Source organism: Heterocephalus glaber, unplaced genomic scaffold (genome assembly GCF_053883595.1).
Source record: "Heterocephalus glaber isolate CG9 unplaced genomic scaffold, H.glaber_assembly_v1.0 deba00001569, whole genome shotgun sequence".
NCBI classification, from domain to species: Eukaryota; Metazoa; Chordata; class Mammalia; order Rodentia; family Bathyergidae; genus Heterocephalus; species Heterocephalus glaber.
In genome coordinates, this window is record NW_028258354.1 from 8329885 (window position 1) to 8345000 (window position 15116).

General features: G+C 36.9%; 1 protein-coding gene across 3 annotated transcripts in view; it reads right to left on the bottom strand.

The window, feature by feature from the left end:
* The window catches only part of Ppm1h (protein phosphatase, Mg2+/Mn2+ dependent 1H), a 334373-nt gene continuing 319257 nt past the window's right edge, over nt 1–15116 (bottom strand). For 2 of the 3 annotated variants that reach the window (XM_087192356.1, XM_087192359.1), the window contains one exon: nt 1–15116. This exon is cut by the window's right edge and continues 18304 nt beyond it. The gene's annotated coding sequence lies outside the window, so the exon portion shown is untranslated. The other variant, XR_015443411.1, reaches the window with a different exon arrangement.

The following is a 15116-nucleotide window of genomic DNA, read 5'->3' on the forward strand; positions in this document are numbered from 1 at the left end:
CTTGTCTGTTTTTATATTTGCTGTCTGAATTTTAAAGACTTTTCATATTTTATATCTCTACTGCTTTTTTCTTGTGACTAACATTTGTCATTGTCTTTGAATTACAACCCAGGCAAAATGATTTCAGATGTCCTAAAATTTTGCCTGTGAGGTTTTCTTGATTTCTGTGCTTCATTTTGTAATGTCTTCTCAAGAAGAAAAATAACTACACTCTCCTACAAGTATAAAATGCGTGTGTGTGTACAAATGGATGGATGTATGTATATTAAAACAATGACAGGTGTACTTTTGGAGATACTGAAGCACTTAGAAGTGTAGTAAGTAATGGAATTATGGAGTCAGATGCTAATTTTGTATCACTTTCCTATTCAAGTGGAGAAGAGTAAGTGCTCTTGAGTGTATTGTTTCTTTAAAAAAACTGACATTGACTTATCTCAGTATATTTTCTAATTAATGGACTATCCTATTACTATATTTTTCTTCTCAGTTAAATTTTCATAATCACTTATGTGAAGAAATGAAGATGTTTAAAACATTGATTTTTTTCATATGAAATCATAATGGCATTGGTATTATTTTAATGTACTAGAGGGCTTTTGATTTTAATAGTATTTATCAATTTCAGCCTCTGCAGAATAATCATAAAATTATAAGAAGCTATTAAAATTGAGTAATGAATGAGATAGTTTTGTGGATATTGTAATTATATAATTATTTAATTTGCACTATTATCTATAACTGTGCATGCAGTAAGGCCTTTTTTGAGGTAATATTTTATTTACATGAATCAATGAATTTCTATTTTATTATTTGCACCTAAGACTAGGGTAAAATATGTCATTTTATATTTTCTGCTTTTAGCATTCTCCTTACAGTTGTAACAAAAAAAACTGCTCAAGTTGTGTAGTCTATTTTCTATACTTGGATATGTTAAATTGGGGACTTGAAAAATACAGATATCATTGATAAAGTATTGAAATAGAATAACAAAGATTGTATACTATTTCAATAACATGTTAAAAATATTGCCATGAATTTACATGAAGTAATAGTATGTCTATTCTTGAGAAGTGAGATTAATTGCAATTGGAATAATTATTCGCCAGTGAAAGTTAAGTATGAGTCAAGCATATACAACATACATTTATATAACCGAGAATTTTGACCTAATACTATATTTGCTTTCAGCACCAGGACCATACCTTACACTTCAAAACGTGAATGGGATGAATGTGTTAATACAGTAATCAGTGCTATCTTATTAAGTAAGTAGGCTATCCCTGTGGTACAATAACTGACAGGATTTTCTTCCCAGAATATCTCCCATAACTCTCCAGGAGCCAGTATTAGCAGTATATGACACTGAATCAAGCATTCTTCTAGGCTCTATTTTCTAAAATATCCTAATCCTTAGAAAGTTAAAACATTCCCCTTAATTTGTTTTCTTTAGTTTCTTTTTTTGGTACCAGGGATCGAACTTGGGACCTGGTGCTTGCGAGGCAGGCGCTGGAACCACGGAGCTAAATCCCTGGCCCTCCCCTTAATTTGTTAGTATGAGTAGAGTTCTTCACTAAGTAGAACTGTGTTTTGTGAGATTAGTAGATGCTGGGAGATTCCAAAAGAAGCTTTCAAAGATATGTTCATTTTGCTGCACAGCTGAGTCCATAACTAGTCCTTGAGCAGTTGCAGCTGTGTCCTTGGGTACACATTAGAAAAATCGAAGCAGTTTAAGCCTCACATCATCACTTTTTGTCCCTGATGGTACGTATGCTTCATAGGTTGTTGGATAATAGTCATAGGCCAACAATTGGTTTTAGGTCCTTTTCTGTTTTGTCCATTTTAAAGGTAAGCTAATTATTAGCTTGCATAGATTTACTTTTTAGTTTTCAATAATGCTATCACTGCCAAGAAAGAAAAGGTCATTTTTAGTGTCTTATTTAGTATTCCTTTATAACTAGTGTTAAAGTTCTATTAATTTTACTGTATACATTTATTAGAAATTAAATGCCAAAAGGAAAAAAAGTGCTGTAAAGTCTGACTCAGAATTGCTTTTCATTTGCTTTGATTTTTAATTTTATTACATTAATAGCTAACATCTGTTGTTTCTCACCCATTTTTTTCCCCTTTGTGGTTACTGAATCAGCTCTTAACTATATTCTTTAAATTGTATGTATCATCAGAAGGAAGATATGAGCAATTACATGTATATATTTTATCTTGGAAAATAACATTCACTTTAGCAGGCTAATAACGTCTACATTATTTGTCCTTTCTCACATGACCTGAAGAGTATTTTGTTCATTGTCACAATTTGGCATTGCTAGTTCCAGGTAATCTTTGGGTCAGAAGGTCAGCTAAGAAACAGAATAAGTAGCATAAATTATTGAAGCATGCTAGAAAACAACTCAAAAGTACTCCCAATTAGTGATTATTACATTTGTATTAATGAAGGGTTGTGAAGTTATTGTAAAATGGCTGAATAAAGCCCAATTGTAGAGTAATTCAGATGGACAACCAAATCCTTAAGAGACTTATAGACAAAGTCTGTTTAGCCAAGCCAGAACCAGCCTGCCTGCAGTTGCCACATAAGTTAACTAGTAGTTTAGAAGCTCAAGAATGGATCAAAATGTTTAGGTCTTGAATATTGTGGATTATAGCTTCTTATAGAAAACTACAGATGTGGACAAAAACTGTTCTCTTTGAAAGCATTGCCAGCAGCCTAATAGAGTCTTTAGATTTCCATTTATATTTGGCAGTTTTGACCATGTGCTTCTCTTGTATAAAGTACTACATTTTACTATGCTTAGTATTGATGGGTTGTATTTGTCTACACTATCAGAGTGGATTTTGCCTTTTTAAAATTGCCATTTGTGCAAAGAACAGGAGTTCATACAACACAGTGTGTTACCAGCTTATATATGGTGGGTAAATAGTTTTTAATGCTTCATAATCATTTGAATTAAAATTTGATACCTCTGGAAAGCAAAGTGGTGCTTTAATTTTGAATGAAAAATTTTTATTGTGTAGGAAAGACAGCTAATGTCTTTGTGTCCTGACTTACATACAAACCACCTATAGGAGTTAGACAAATTCCTTATAAATCCAGTGATTTTGAATGTAATAGCAGTGTTGGGTTTTTAAAAGAGCATATGGTGCGTCTTTTGCAAATATGAATACTCTTAGTAATCTTGACTAATTGTAAAGCAGTGACAAACCAATATTTTGCCTTTTATTTAACTTTAAGCATGTTCACTTTTCAAAGCCTCTGTTTCTTTATTTCTAAAATAGAGATGATAATTCTTCAGAGGAATAATTTGAGTTTGGATTTATTTCAAAATGACATTGTTAGTATAATTATTCAGGTTGTTTGATAAATTTATTACTGTGTCCTGAGAGAGATTTTTGACTGTTTTCCTTTTTCCTGGGCATCACTTTATTCCTTCTGTTAAATTTTGTTGTTGTTGTTACTGGGGATTGAACTCAGGACTATTGTGCTTGCCAGGCAGGCATGGTGCCACTGAGGTAAATCCCCATACCCCCTCTGTTAAATTTTTTTAAATTATATGTTCACTCTCTTACTTTTTCCTTATTCTTCCTCTTTTTATTCTTCTTTCATTCCCTGCCTCTTCTCATTCAGTTCTTTCTCTCTAATTTCACTTATTCCTTTATTATGAGAAGCAGAGCAGGTCGTGGTAAAACCCCTACTGACTGCCTTCCTACTAAATGAGATTTTGGAAGGCAGGTATTTCCGAAATTGCAAAGGTGAAATTCCCCTGCCATTTCAAAATAGTAGAACAAGTTAAAGTAATTTATAACTGTAGTTTCTACTATCCTTCTGAATCCACAGGATTCAGCAGCTGACATGTTCACAAAATGGGATTGCTTTAATATGATAGATTCAACACCTAAACTTGGAATAGTCATGTCTGCTGTGATGTGGATAAAGAGATGATGCCACTTTTCTCAAAGAAGAGTATTTAAAATCTAAATTACATGAATTTTTTGTTTTATGATTTTTTTCCTTTTTTTTTTTTTGGTCTTTGTAGGTGAGTTCTTTTGTTTCTAGAGGAAAGTCCTTTGAACTATTCTAGATTTATGTTATGTAAATATTATTGATTTATAATATTTGGACTGCTTGTCTTCAAAAACTATTTGAGGCATCATATTGCCCCTATATGTATATATGTATTGCTCCTATTGCTAATTTTCTGTTGCAAAACAGTAATTTTGATGGAAGACCTAGAATGTTACAATTCTTAATTTCTGAGTCTTTCTAGAATATATTTGCTTTCCATATCCTTGTTGCTTATGGTGACACAGTGGTCAACTGAAATATTCCTAATTTTACTAAGTGATTATAGTCTCTCAGGTAAGAAGAAGATTATTGAATTTACAGTTGCTGCAAATGTAGTTTCATTTAGTTTTATTTTAAACTAAAAGTGTATGCATACCATGCCATTATTTGAAAAATCGTTGCAAATAATAAAAATTACTTCTTTCTGTGAAGTTTTACTAGAAAGGAGAAAAATTCCAAACTATAGTATTACAGTCTTAATTCTTTTCATCTTGAAAAATAAAATACTAAGCTTTAAACAAAACTGTGCAAATTTTGCTTGCTTTCCAGCTTTTACTACCTCTGTGTCATAATTTTAACACATAACATACAGCTCCTGTCTCTTAAGACAGTTACCATATGGTGTTTATGTCAGACGGGATATATTTATCTAATTTTGTGACACTTTTTTAGCTCCCAATTCAGTTCTTGAAAATAACACCACTGTTGTTATATTTTCTCCTTACAATTTTTATGTTGTTGAGATGTATCAGTTATGTATTATAATCATGAAAGTCTCTTGGTCTCAAACTCAAATTTATTTTTAGTCTAGGATAGATTTCTCACAAAAACTACATAGTAATAACTATAAATGTATAGAACCTTAATTTGCTTTACGGTTAGCACTAAGCATGATTCTTGGTTTTTCATTATGTTCTCACATTACTAGTTGTCTCATTATAACTTAAAATTGTAACTTATTTGTTAATTTTTCTTCAGATCTGATCAGTGACTAAGTTTTAATATACTTGTGTTTATTTTCTCATCCCCATTACATTTAAAACACACTCCACATCACGTGGCTCTGTTTAAAGACTTTGTAAGTAGCTATTCAGATGTTTTAAGATGTCTTACATGTATGGTCATTTGGGGGGAAAAATGAAAAAATATTTTTGAGAGCTTTGTTAAAACTATTAATATATAAAATGAAAAAATAAGAGAATATACAGTCCGAAAGGCATGAAATATTTCTTGATACAGTCAGTTTGAAAAGAAAGTATACTTGGAACTTTGAGTAAAAATTCCAGGTCAAGTAAAAAATATAGATTAGACTTTCCTGATTCTGAGGATTAAATCTAGGGCCTCACACATGCTAAGCATATGATGTGCCTTTTAAGAGCATCCTTCTTTTCTTTAATTTGGTGAAGCTATTTTGAGACTGCCTGTCTATGAATGCCAGACCATCCTTCCACCTCTCAAAATTTGTTTGAAAATTTGTTTAGCCAGGCATGCAGTTGTACTCCAAGCTACTCAGGAGACTGAGGGAGGAGGATCACTTGAGCCCAGGAATTTAAGACTAACCTGGGCAACACAGTGAGAACCTGTCTCAATCAATCAATCAATTCCTTTTTTAAGAAGTATAATACAGAAAAATTCATATGTTACTTCGTGTGTACTGCAGTTAGATATGGTTATAGTAACTTTTCTAATTCCTAGTTTTTTGGGTCTTAGAATATATTCTTTTAAAAAAAATTTTTTATTGGTGCATGTTTGTAATGCATAGTGATTACATTCATCATGAGGAGTTGGTAAATGTACATGACATATATTCTTTTTTTATCTCCTTCCCTTTCTCTCCCTTCCTTTCCCTGCATCTCTTGAATCCCTTTATTTACACACACAAACACACACATACATAAGCACGTTTTAGTATATAATGATCATATTCCTCATAGAAACTTGGTACATGTCTAATCCTAATTTTAATAAACATTTCTGGAGTACCTAGTATCTGTAGGCCAGGGCTTTACCTATATTACTCTTCATTCTCACAGTTTTAGAAGGAAGTTATTATAATAAAAGAAGTCAGAGGTTAGAGGTGATTTCCTAGAGTCACAGACCTAAAGTCTTGTTGATCACCATGTCTTGCTTCAGAAGTGGTTCAGGGGCTGGGGATTTAGCTCAGTGGTTCCACCGCCTGCCTTGCAAGCAGAAGGACCCGAGTTCGATCCCTGGTACCGGAAAAAAAAAAAAAAAAGAAGAAGTAGTTCTACTATAACATTCTAGTTTCATCTTTTACAAAACTTATTCCCACCCCATTAAAACCCAACCCTTACTAAAATAAATTGAAAATACTTTCGAGGCAATTACTATATCTGTGAATAAGCAGTTGGGACAAACTTGAATATTATAAAACAACTTTCAATACTGAGAAAAGAGAAATAATTAATAACTGACCATCATATGAGCTGCACTGGATTTCTATTATTAGTCCAAGTTTAAAACATGTTGTGTTTAAAACATTTTATCTAATTTGCTTTTTTTTTTTAAGAGGCTGTGGTATATAAGCAATAACATAATGCGTAAGCTGAAAGTTTGAGCTAGACTTAAAACCTCAAATCCTAGCTCTGTTACTAAATATGTGACCAGAACAAGTTAATTAACCTTTTTGGTTTTCTTGTCAAATGTACTTAATAGTGGTCCTTAACATAGAGTTGGTTTTTAGAAGTAAAAAAGGAGTGTTATAAAACATTGTGCCCAGATTATGGTAAGTTTTAGTAACATGAACAAAACACACTTGGCACACACATTTCAAGAAATGGGAAAAAAACTTTTTCCTGTAATAGAAAACAGTTCTTGCCTTTTACTGGACAACTACCAAGTATCAAGAATCTAGTGTGTCATTATAATGTGACAGAAGACACTAGCAACTCTCAGGTACTTGTTGCAACTAGTTGAGAACACTACATACCTAAAATAACACTGAATAAATACAAGACTATATTATCAAGTACTAATGTGTCATTAACCATATTTTAGTACCTACATTATGTTAGGCACTGAGTTAATGTCTGCCCTTAGGAGTTTACAGTTTTGCAAGGAATACAGATCTTTAATAAGTGTGCAAAGTTCATTGAAAGTACAGATTAATGAGATCATAAAATAGAGAACCTTAGCCTAATTATCTGTGGTTCAGGTTAATATTACTGTTAGTATTCAGAAGGAAAAGCAACAAAAGAAATGAAAAGGCTCATTGGTGGAATTTAAAATGAACCTTAGTGGCATGAAGCTAAAGGGCATTGAAGTATATTTTAGGGAAAAACAACCTGAGAAGGTGTATCTGAAATATGAGTAATGCATTTTGGTGTTGTTTGAAACAAAATGGCTGTGAGAGATTGAGGCCCAATCATGAGATTCCTTTAAAGCCAGGCAGAATAGATTACTTATTTTTAATAATAAATTATGAAAGTAAAGAAGATATACTTGCAGTTATAAGCAAGATAGAGCATGGGAAATCCAAGTTAGAAAAACTAAAAGATTGCAATTTTCCTTCTGAGGTGAGGTTAAAGGATAGCTGAGAGTGGTCACATTTGAAAAGGACGCTTAGATTCTGGCTATTATGGATGGGGGAAAATAAAGAGTTGATCAGGAACAGCACATTATGGATTATGACTGCTGTCAGTACTGTCAAAAATAGTTGTAGAAAGGATTAATAAAGTAATGGCTTGACTAAAAGAAGTTGGAAGTTTTATTACTCTAGCAAGCTCTATGCTTTGGGCCAAACAACTGTTTAATGGCTATTTAAAAATCTTTGCCATTATGACAAATGAATTTGTTTTGGAAGGGATAATGTGATTCACTGTGCAGTGAATTAGTCCCATGTGTAGTGAATACAGCAGCCCTGCAATACAGTAAACTTGTGATAGTGAACTTTATGCTTTGTCAGGTAAAGCATATAACTGTAAGTTGGTAAAACATACACACAAATACATAAATATTAACTGGAAATAGTTCAGATTGGATATCCCAAGCAAAAGTACCATTAGCAGTTGTTTAAAATGCCTAAAATTAGCATAACATGGCTGTCAGTGGACATACTCAAATATTTTATTTTCTGAATATGCACATGTTATGAAACATGCCAGGCAGGTTGCTTTCAAGGAATTGGTTCCCTCATCTACATACCATATAGGTTAGAAACATTAAATTTGCGGTGAGACTCAGCCTTAGATGCTGTTCAAAATCACACCGTGCTGGTTTGAGGGAAGTTTTTTCCCCAAAAAAACAAGTCATGCATAAATGTTCTTCACGTATTGTTGATAAATGCCGCTCGGGTTCGTAGCCTTCTAGGTGCCGTGAGAGAATCAAAGTGTAGGCAAAGTCCCAAATTATAGCTGAAGATGCTTTTCATTTCCCACCATTCTTATTTTTGCTATATGTAGTCTGGATTTTCAGGAGCTTCACGACTAACAGGATTGCCAGATTTAGTAAATATAGATGATGTCCTGATAAATTTGAATTTTAGATCACTTTTTTTGAGCTCGTGGGACATACATACGCTTTTAAAAAGTATCTGAAATTCCAATTTAACTGAGCATCCTATATTTTATCTGGCAACCCCTAGTAACTTTTTTCTTTAAAAAAACAAAACAAAACAACAAACACTCTAAATGGGAAGCAAAGGGAAAAGTTGTTTGGGCCAAGAGCAAAAAAACGTTCCAGGGCAGTCGGCCTTCTCCCAAACTTGGCCTAGAAGAGGGGGGAGGTCCCAAACCCGCTAGTCCTAAAGCCTGCGCATTAAGGCGAGTTGTTGAGCGGATTTCCCGCCTATTTTCCGCGGAAAGTAGCACTGTGGCCACGCCGCAGGGGTGGAGCACAACAGGGCTGTGTCCTTGCCGGATAGGAGAAGAGGCGCCGGAAACTTTAAACGAGGCCAAAGTACAACGTGTCCACTTCGGCGACGGTACGCGCCGCCATCTTCTCTGCGGGCAGAGACCAGGGCAATATAGGGGATCCCTGGGCCCCACTGGGAGAACTGGGGGCCAGCTCCGCGGCCTCAGCACTGCGGTGACGTGAAGTCTAGGGCCCCCTTTGGGGGCTGATTCCTAGAGGCACGTTGGATCTTGCCGAGGGGAGCGGCGGAGACACCGCCTCTCTCCCGGATGTAAGATGGCGGCGCGGGGGGCTGCCGGGCGGGCGGTCACGTGATGGGAGTAGCGCGCCAGCCTCCTTAAGTGATCTCTATGGTTCGTCTGGAGCACTGGAGCAGTGGAGCGCGAGACGGGTCGTGTGTCTGCCCGAGCCGAGCGCCGGAACCCAGCCCACCTCACATCCCAGTTTCAGTTTGACGGGGTTTCTGGGCGCTGTTTTCGCCTCTTGCGGAGCCGCGCGGGATTCCCCCGAAGGGTGCTGGGGAACCGGTGGCCTGGGGACTTCCGGACTATGCCGCGGCCAGAGCCGCCGCGCTGAAGCCGGCGGCCGCCTCTGTGGGACGTGCCCGGGCGTTCGCGGAGAGCGGGCGGCGGCCGGGCGGGTGCGGAGCCGCCCGAGGTCGCGGCGGGCGGGAGGGGCGCGGGGTCCCCGCGGGCTGCGCGCAGAACCTAGGAGCGCTGCCCGCGGCTTCTCGGGGATCGTCGATTCCCTGGCGTCTCGCCACGCTTTTGCCGCCTGTTTCCTGCTTTCTGGTGGCGCCAGATGAGGGCGCGGCTTTCCTCGGCGGAGCCCGCCGCCTCTCTGGAGCCGTGGTGGGCGAGGACGCCCGCGGTGACTGCTGCCACTGGCCGGGAGATCTCAGCGGTGGAGCTGGGCGGGGTCTCGGGCGCGGCGCGAAGAGCGCAAGGAGAAGGGGTGGCCGAGGAAGGACGGAGGGGCGCGTGCCGCCCGCTGCCCTCCGCGCGGTCCGGAGGCTCCCGACACCATGGCCCTGGCTGAGGTAGTAGTTTGTGCTGTTGGTCGGGTTGTGACATTGCCCGCTGTGGAGATAACTGCGCAAGCTACTGCCTTGCTAGTGCTGGTGATGCTCAGCGCCGCGGAGGACAATGGCTGGGAATCCCTTTTGTTTTCGGGGCGCGGGGACAGCCCGCGAGCCCCCGCGCCCGGCCGCGCGGAAACCGTTAGTTCAGCTCTTCGGGGGACGGGGCGGAGGGTGGACTCGCTGGGCTTAAAGCTCTGGGAAGAACTGAGCCATTGGATTCTCTTTCTTGAAGGAAGGAGTGAAATTGTGCAAGATTCTGACACCTAACTTTTCACCTCAAAAGATTTCAACGCCGATTTCAGTAGTTAATGGAAGATTTAGTTTGTGCCTGTTTTGCTTAATTCTGGTTGCGGTGAAAATAGTCATCCTGTCGTGCATTGCAGGTATTGGATGCAGAATAGCAGATCCAGTTCCAAAGTTTGTGCCTTAACATTTTAGATCTGATGTTTTCTTATATGCTGTCGGTACATTGAGTTTTTTAAACGTGTAAACCTAAAGCAATTTAGAGCTTGTATTTAAAACTTGATTTGCAACTCCTTGCATGAGAAGGTTGAATTTAAATGCATTATTCAGAGTTTTTTAATGTATAAAGCAAAAAATAAATTTCCTTAAGTGTGCTATGATGTGAGTGGTTTTTCTTTTTCAACTTTGGAGAATCCAAGAAATTCTGCTGTCGTGGTGGCCAGCCTACCCTTATTTTCTGGATGTGTTGGCCCTCCCTACATCCTTAAGTGTTACTTTATGTCATTGCATTTTAGTGTGGGAGTAATGACTCTAGGGATTAAAAGGAAGGTTTCTAGAAACTTAAGCATTTTAAATCTAATAACATCCATTTTGATTCTTGAGTGGCTTGTACTTCATTTGGAAAATGCAGTTTTTATAGAGGAAATTAGTTAATGTAACTAATGTGATATACTAAATACCCTAAATTCTGTGTTAGAAAATTAACACTTGTGCTTTTTTATTTTCACTGACAAAAGTACATGGTAAATTTTAGTACTTTTCTGTGTGTTCTGTTTTTTCTCCGTTTAAAAAATAAGGCAGTTTTTTGCTAAGAAAAAGGCATACACAGAAATTTTTTTTGAAAGCAACTGAATTTCTTTTATCCCTCCAATAGGAGTTCGCTGCTTTTGTAATTCAGAAGTGATCTAATGAGGGTACCCCTGGCTGTTAGGTTTAACCTTGAGGATAACCTTACTACTTAATCTGATCTCATCAGGATGGAGCCCTCATTGTGGAAAGGATAGCAAATACCTGAAAATGCAGAAAGTACTTGAATCAGTTGGCTTTAAATTTTTCTTGCGAGCAAAGAACAAAGTAAATTCACAATTTTTACTAAGTGCCCATGTTTTCTTTGATGCAGATCTCTAGGATGCTATGTCAAACCTTGATTTGTGGAGAGAAGCTAACAATACAAATCTAATTATACTGTAATTCCATTTTCAAAAACATTTCATTGAGCCAACCAAGCTAATTATCCAACCCTATACACTATTTAACATTTTATAGAGAATCAACAGTTGCTAATCCACACCCGCAAAGTATTACAAATTCTTTTGATAATTCATTGAACTTAAAATGGATCTGATCAGAAACTCAGTGGCCTGTGTGGTTAAACTATTCATAGTTCATCTTGTGCTTTAAAAGTAAATTGTGTCCAAAACTATATACAGTGCTGCCCTTAGTAACTTTCTTTTTGAGCTGTTGGATATGTAGATTCTTTCATACATTGTTGTTTTCTAGGTTACAAGAGAAAATATTGCCACCAGCTGACTTGTTTTTTGTCCCATAATACAGTTCTGCTCTAATCTCTATTTTAAAAATGGATCCACTTTTTACTTTTAGACTTCTCTGTACACTGGTTTTTGATGGTTTCCTGCAAGATGAATTTGCGTTATCAAAAATACAGCTTTCCAGTCAGTATTATTGACATTTACTTGGAATAATTAACTTTCCTTATAGGTCTACTGTCAAGCATTTAAGTAATTTGTAGTTGCAAAAAGCCAGTGATGGGAAGGAATAAAGCAGTATTTTGAGTGAACCAAAGGAAAGATGGGTTATGATAATGACATTTTAATAAATGCCAGTTTCAATTGGAAACAGAAAAGATGTATACAGGAAGTACCAGGTGGAGATGATGATTCTTGGGAAACAGTTTTGCTTCCAGAGCTGATTGTTAATTATACACATTAAAACATAAGCTATTTTAAGGCCGGGGATTTAGCTCAGTGGTTTCACCGCCTGCTGTGCAAGCACAAGGACCGGAGTTTGAGCCCCGGTACCAAAAAAAAGCTATTTTAAAATGGTTACCCTTTGGCAAATAGCACAAGACTGACTAGCAAGGGTACATTCAAGACATTTTGTCTGTGGAGTAGCCCCAAAGCATTCTTGCCAAAGGCACATGACAGCAGAGAAAAGCTCTGCAGTGTGTAGGACTGGAGTATTAGGAAAGCTATGAAATTAATTCATAACCACACATTTTCCCTCCTGTTGTTTATTACACTTCATTGCCTCCATTGGAAAAACACTGAGGAAATGTACTTTCACTTTCCCACTGAATAATCCCCATTATAATTTCTGTAACAAAAGGCAAATGGAACAGTCATCTTCAAAAATTAATTAGGTCAGATCAGTAATACCCAAAAGGAGAATTATGACCATTGTCATAAAATCTGAAACACTGCTGATGCCACTAACATAATTAAGCAAAAATGTTAAAATTACCCATATGATTGTCTAATGAGGTTCGTTAAGTATTTTGCTAGATTCCACCACAGGGAGAGCAAAATAATTGTACAGCTAGGTCATTGTCCCAAGAAAGCACAGAAAAGATATTACATGAAATGTTTAAGAATCAAAATGATGGTGAAAAATGCACTGGTGACCTATTTCACTTTTGAGAGCTGGCAAAAGTGGGTGAAAGAGCTAAGGGGAGAGAAGTATGCAGCTCTTAGGGTAAGATAGTTTACTTACCTTTAAAAAGTCCTTATTACCACTTTATAAAAATACGCTGCTTGCTTTAAGTTTCAAATCTGACAATTACATTACAATTGAGAATATTTTATTTTACAGGTCAGGGTTTCTCAAAACCCAAATAGTGTCAGATGTCACAAAAGTCAAGACTAAAAGTGTCCACACCTTGACAGTTCAGATAAGTTTATGTAGTTATAATGCTGTTTTTTGTTAGGAATAATCTCTGTTCTGTGGTTGAACAATAAACAGTTGTAGGTGTTTGATATCACTTTGAACATAACTATTGAAAAAGATTCAGGGGTTGCTATTTTAATCTGTACAGTGTATTTAAAAATTTGACTGAAAAGAAAAGCATTGTGTAGATACAGGGAAAGGGCTGATTTTAGTCACAGTGATGCTGTTAATATTACTATGGTGGCAGAACAATGACTGAAGAACATTAGTAAATGAAAATATTTTCCTAATTTTTCAAAACAAATTTACATTCTCTTCAATAAGACTTTAGGTGAATTTTCAGAATAAAAAGCTTCCCTACCTTTAACTTCTTAGTGAATGAAACTTATACAAAATAAATATGTTCTAGGGCCGGGGATTTAGCTCAGTGGTTCTACTGCCTGCCTCCCAAGCGCAAGGTCCGGAGTTTGGTCCCCGGTACCAAAACAAAACGATAAATATGTTCTAGATAAATACATTCATCTATTTTATGTGTTTAACAAAATTGAGTACTATAGCCTAGGCACTAAACATGCACAGTAAATAAAACATCAAAAAGTTTTTTATGAAATAATTATTTTGTAATAGTAATACATTTCTCTATAGTAATTTTAGACATGTAGTGAGGACTATCCTTGGGCCACCTGGATTATTTTCAAGCCTAAATTCCACTCAGGCACCTTCTCTGGAGCTCTGGATCTAGGATCACTATTAGTATTGTGGTTCTATTTTTTAAGACACTGTTTTCCCACTGAGTTTTTATTATAATTGTACCTTTTGTAAAAGTTAAATCGTATGAGACATGCCTTTTACTCACCAAACTGGGGATGATACACCCAGAATTATTTGTCAGTGAAACTAGATCTTGAAAAGCTTTGATATCTGACTGCGTTATGGAGCACTTCTATCCATGGAGAAATCTAAAGGCTGTGGAGATGTAACATTTTGTGATGTACATTCTAAATTTCTAGATGTTCTAAGAGTTCAAAGAAGCAAAAGCAGACTATAGTGTGTTCGGAGGGGCTTATAGAATGTACCTGTCTGGAGCAGAAGTGTAGGATTATTTTAACGGTACAAGCAAGGGAGAGCTGATTAGGATCCTTGCTGAGTTTGAGAATCCAGTGCTGGATTTATCCTACCTTCCTTATGCAAGCTACACCCAGAGTAAATAGCTGAGAGAGATTTTCCTATCATACACAAATGCAGAGGGTATGATAGGATATTACCATTTACAAAGGCTAATGAAATAATAATGCTACGCCTGTCCCATGGCTGTTAAAAATCAGTAAGTAAAATTGCTGATGGGCAAGTATTGAATTCGGGGATCAGACTTACCACCTGGACCCAGTGACCAAACTGACTGCCACTTTGTAAGAAATGAGGATACAGAGGAATACATTAAATTAGCACAGGTAAGTAGTAAAATTTATAGTGGAAAACTGTCCTGGATAAATGATGTGACTTTTTAAAAACAAATTGCAAGAAAAAATGGGAGGAGAAACTTAGAGATTGAAATGAATTTAAAGATATATATCAGCCAATTGCAATGTGTAGATCTTGAGTTGACCAGTCACCAGAAAACATTTACAAGACAATTGAGGTAATTTAAATAGTACTTAATTGCTAAACCAGGTGTGAGGGCATCCCTGTAGTCCCAGCACTCCAGAGTCTGAGGCGGGAGGATTGCTGGGATTTAAAGGCCTGCCTGAAGTAGTGAGACCTTGCCTCAAACCCCACACCCCAAAAAGGTTATTTCTTATAGTAGCATTGTGGTTTTTTGTTTAAATCTTTATCTTTTAGGAAATACATATTAACAGAATTTACTGATAAGTGATATGATGTATGGACTTTACTTCATGCTTCAAAATAATCTACCAAAGTGGAGGAATGTACAGTGCAAAC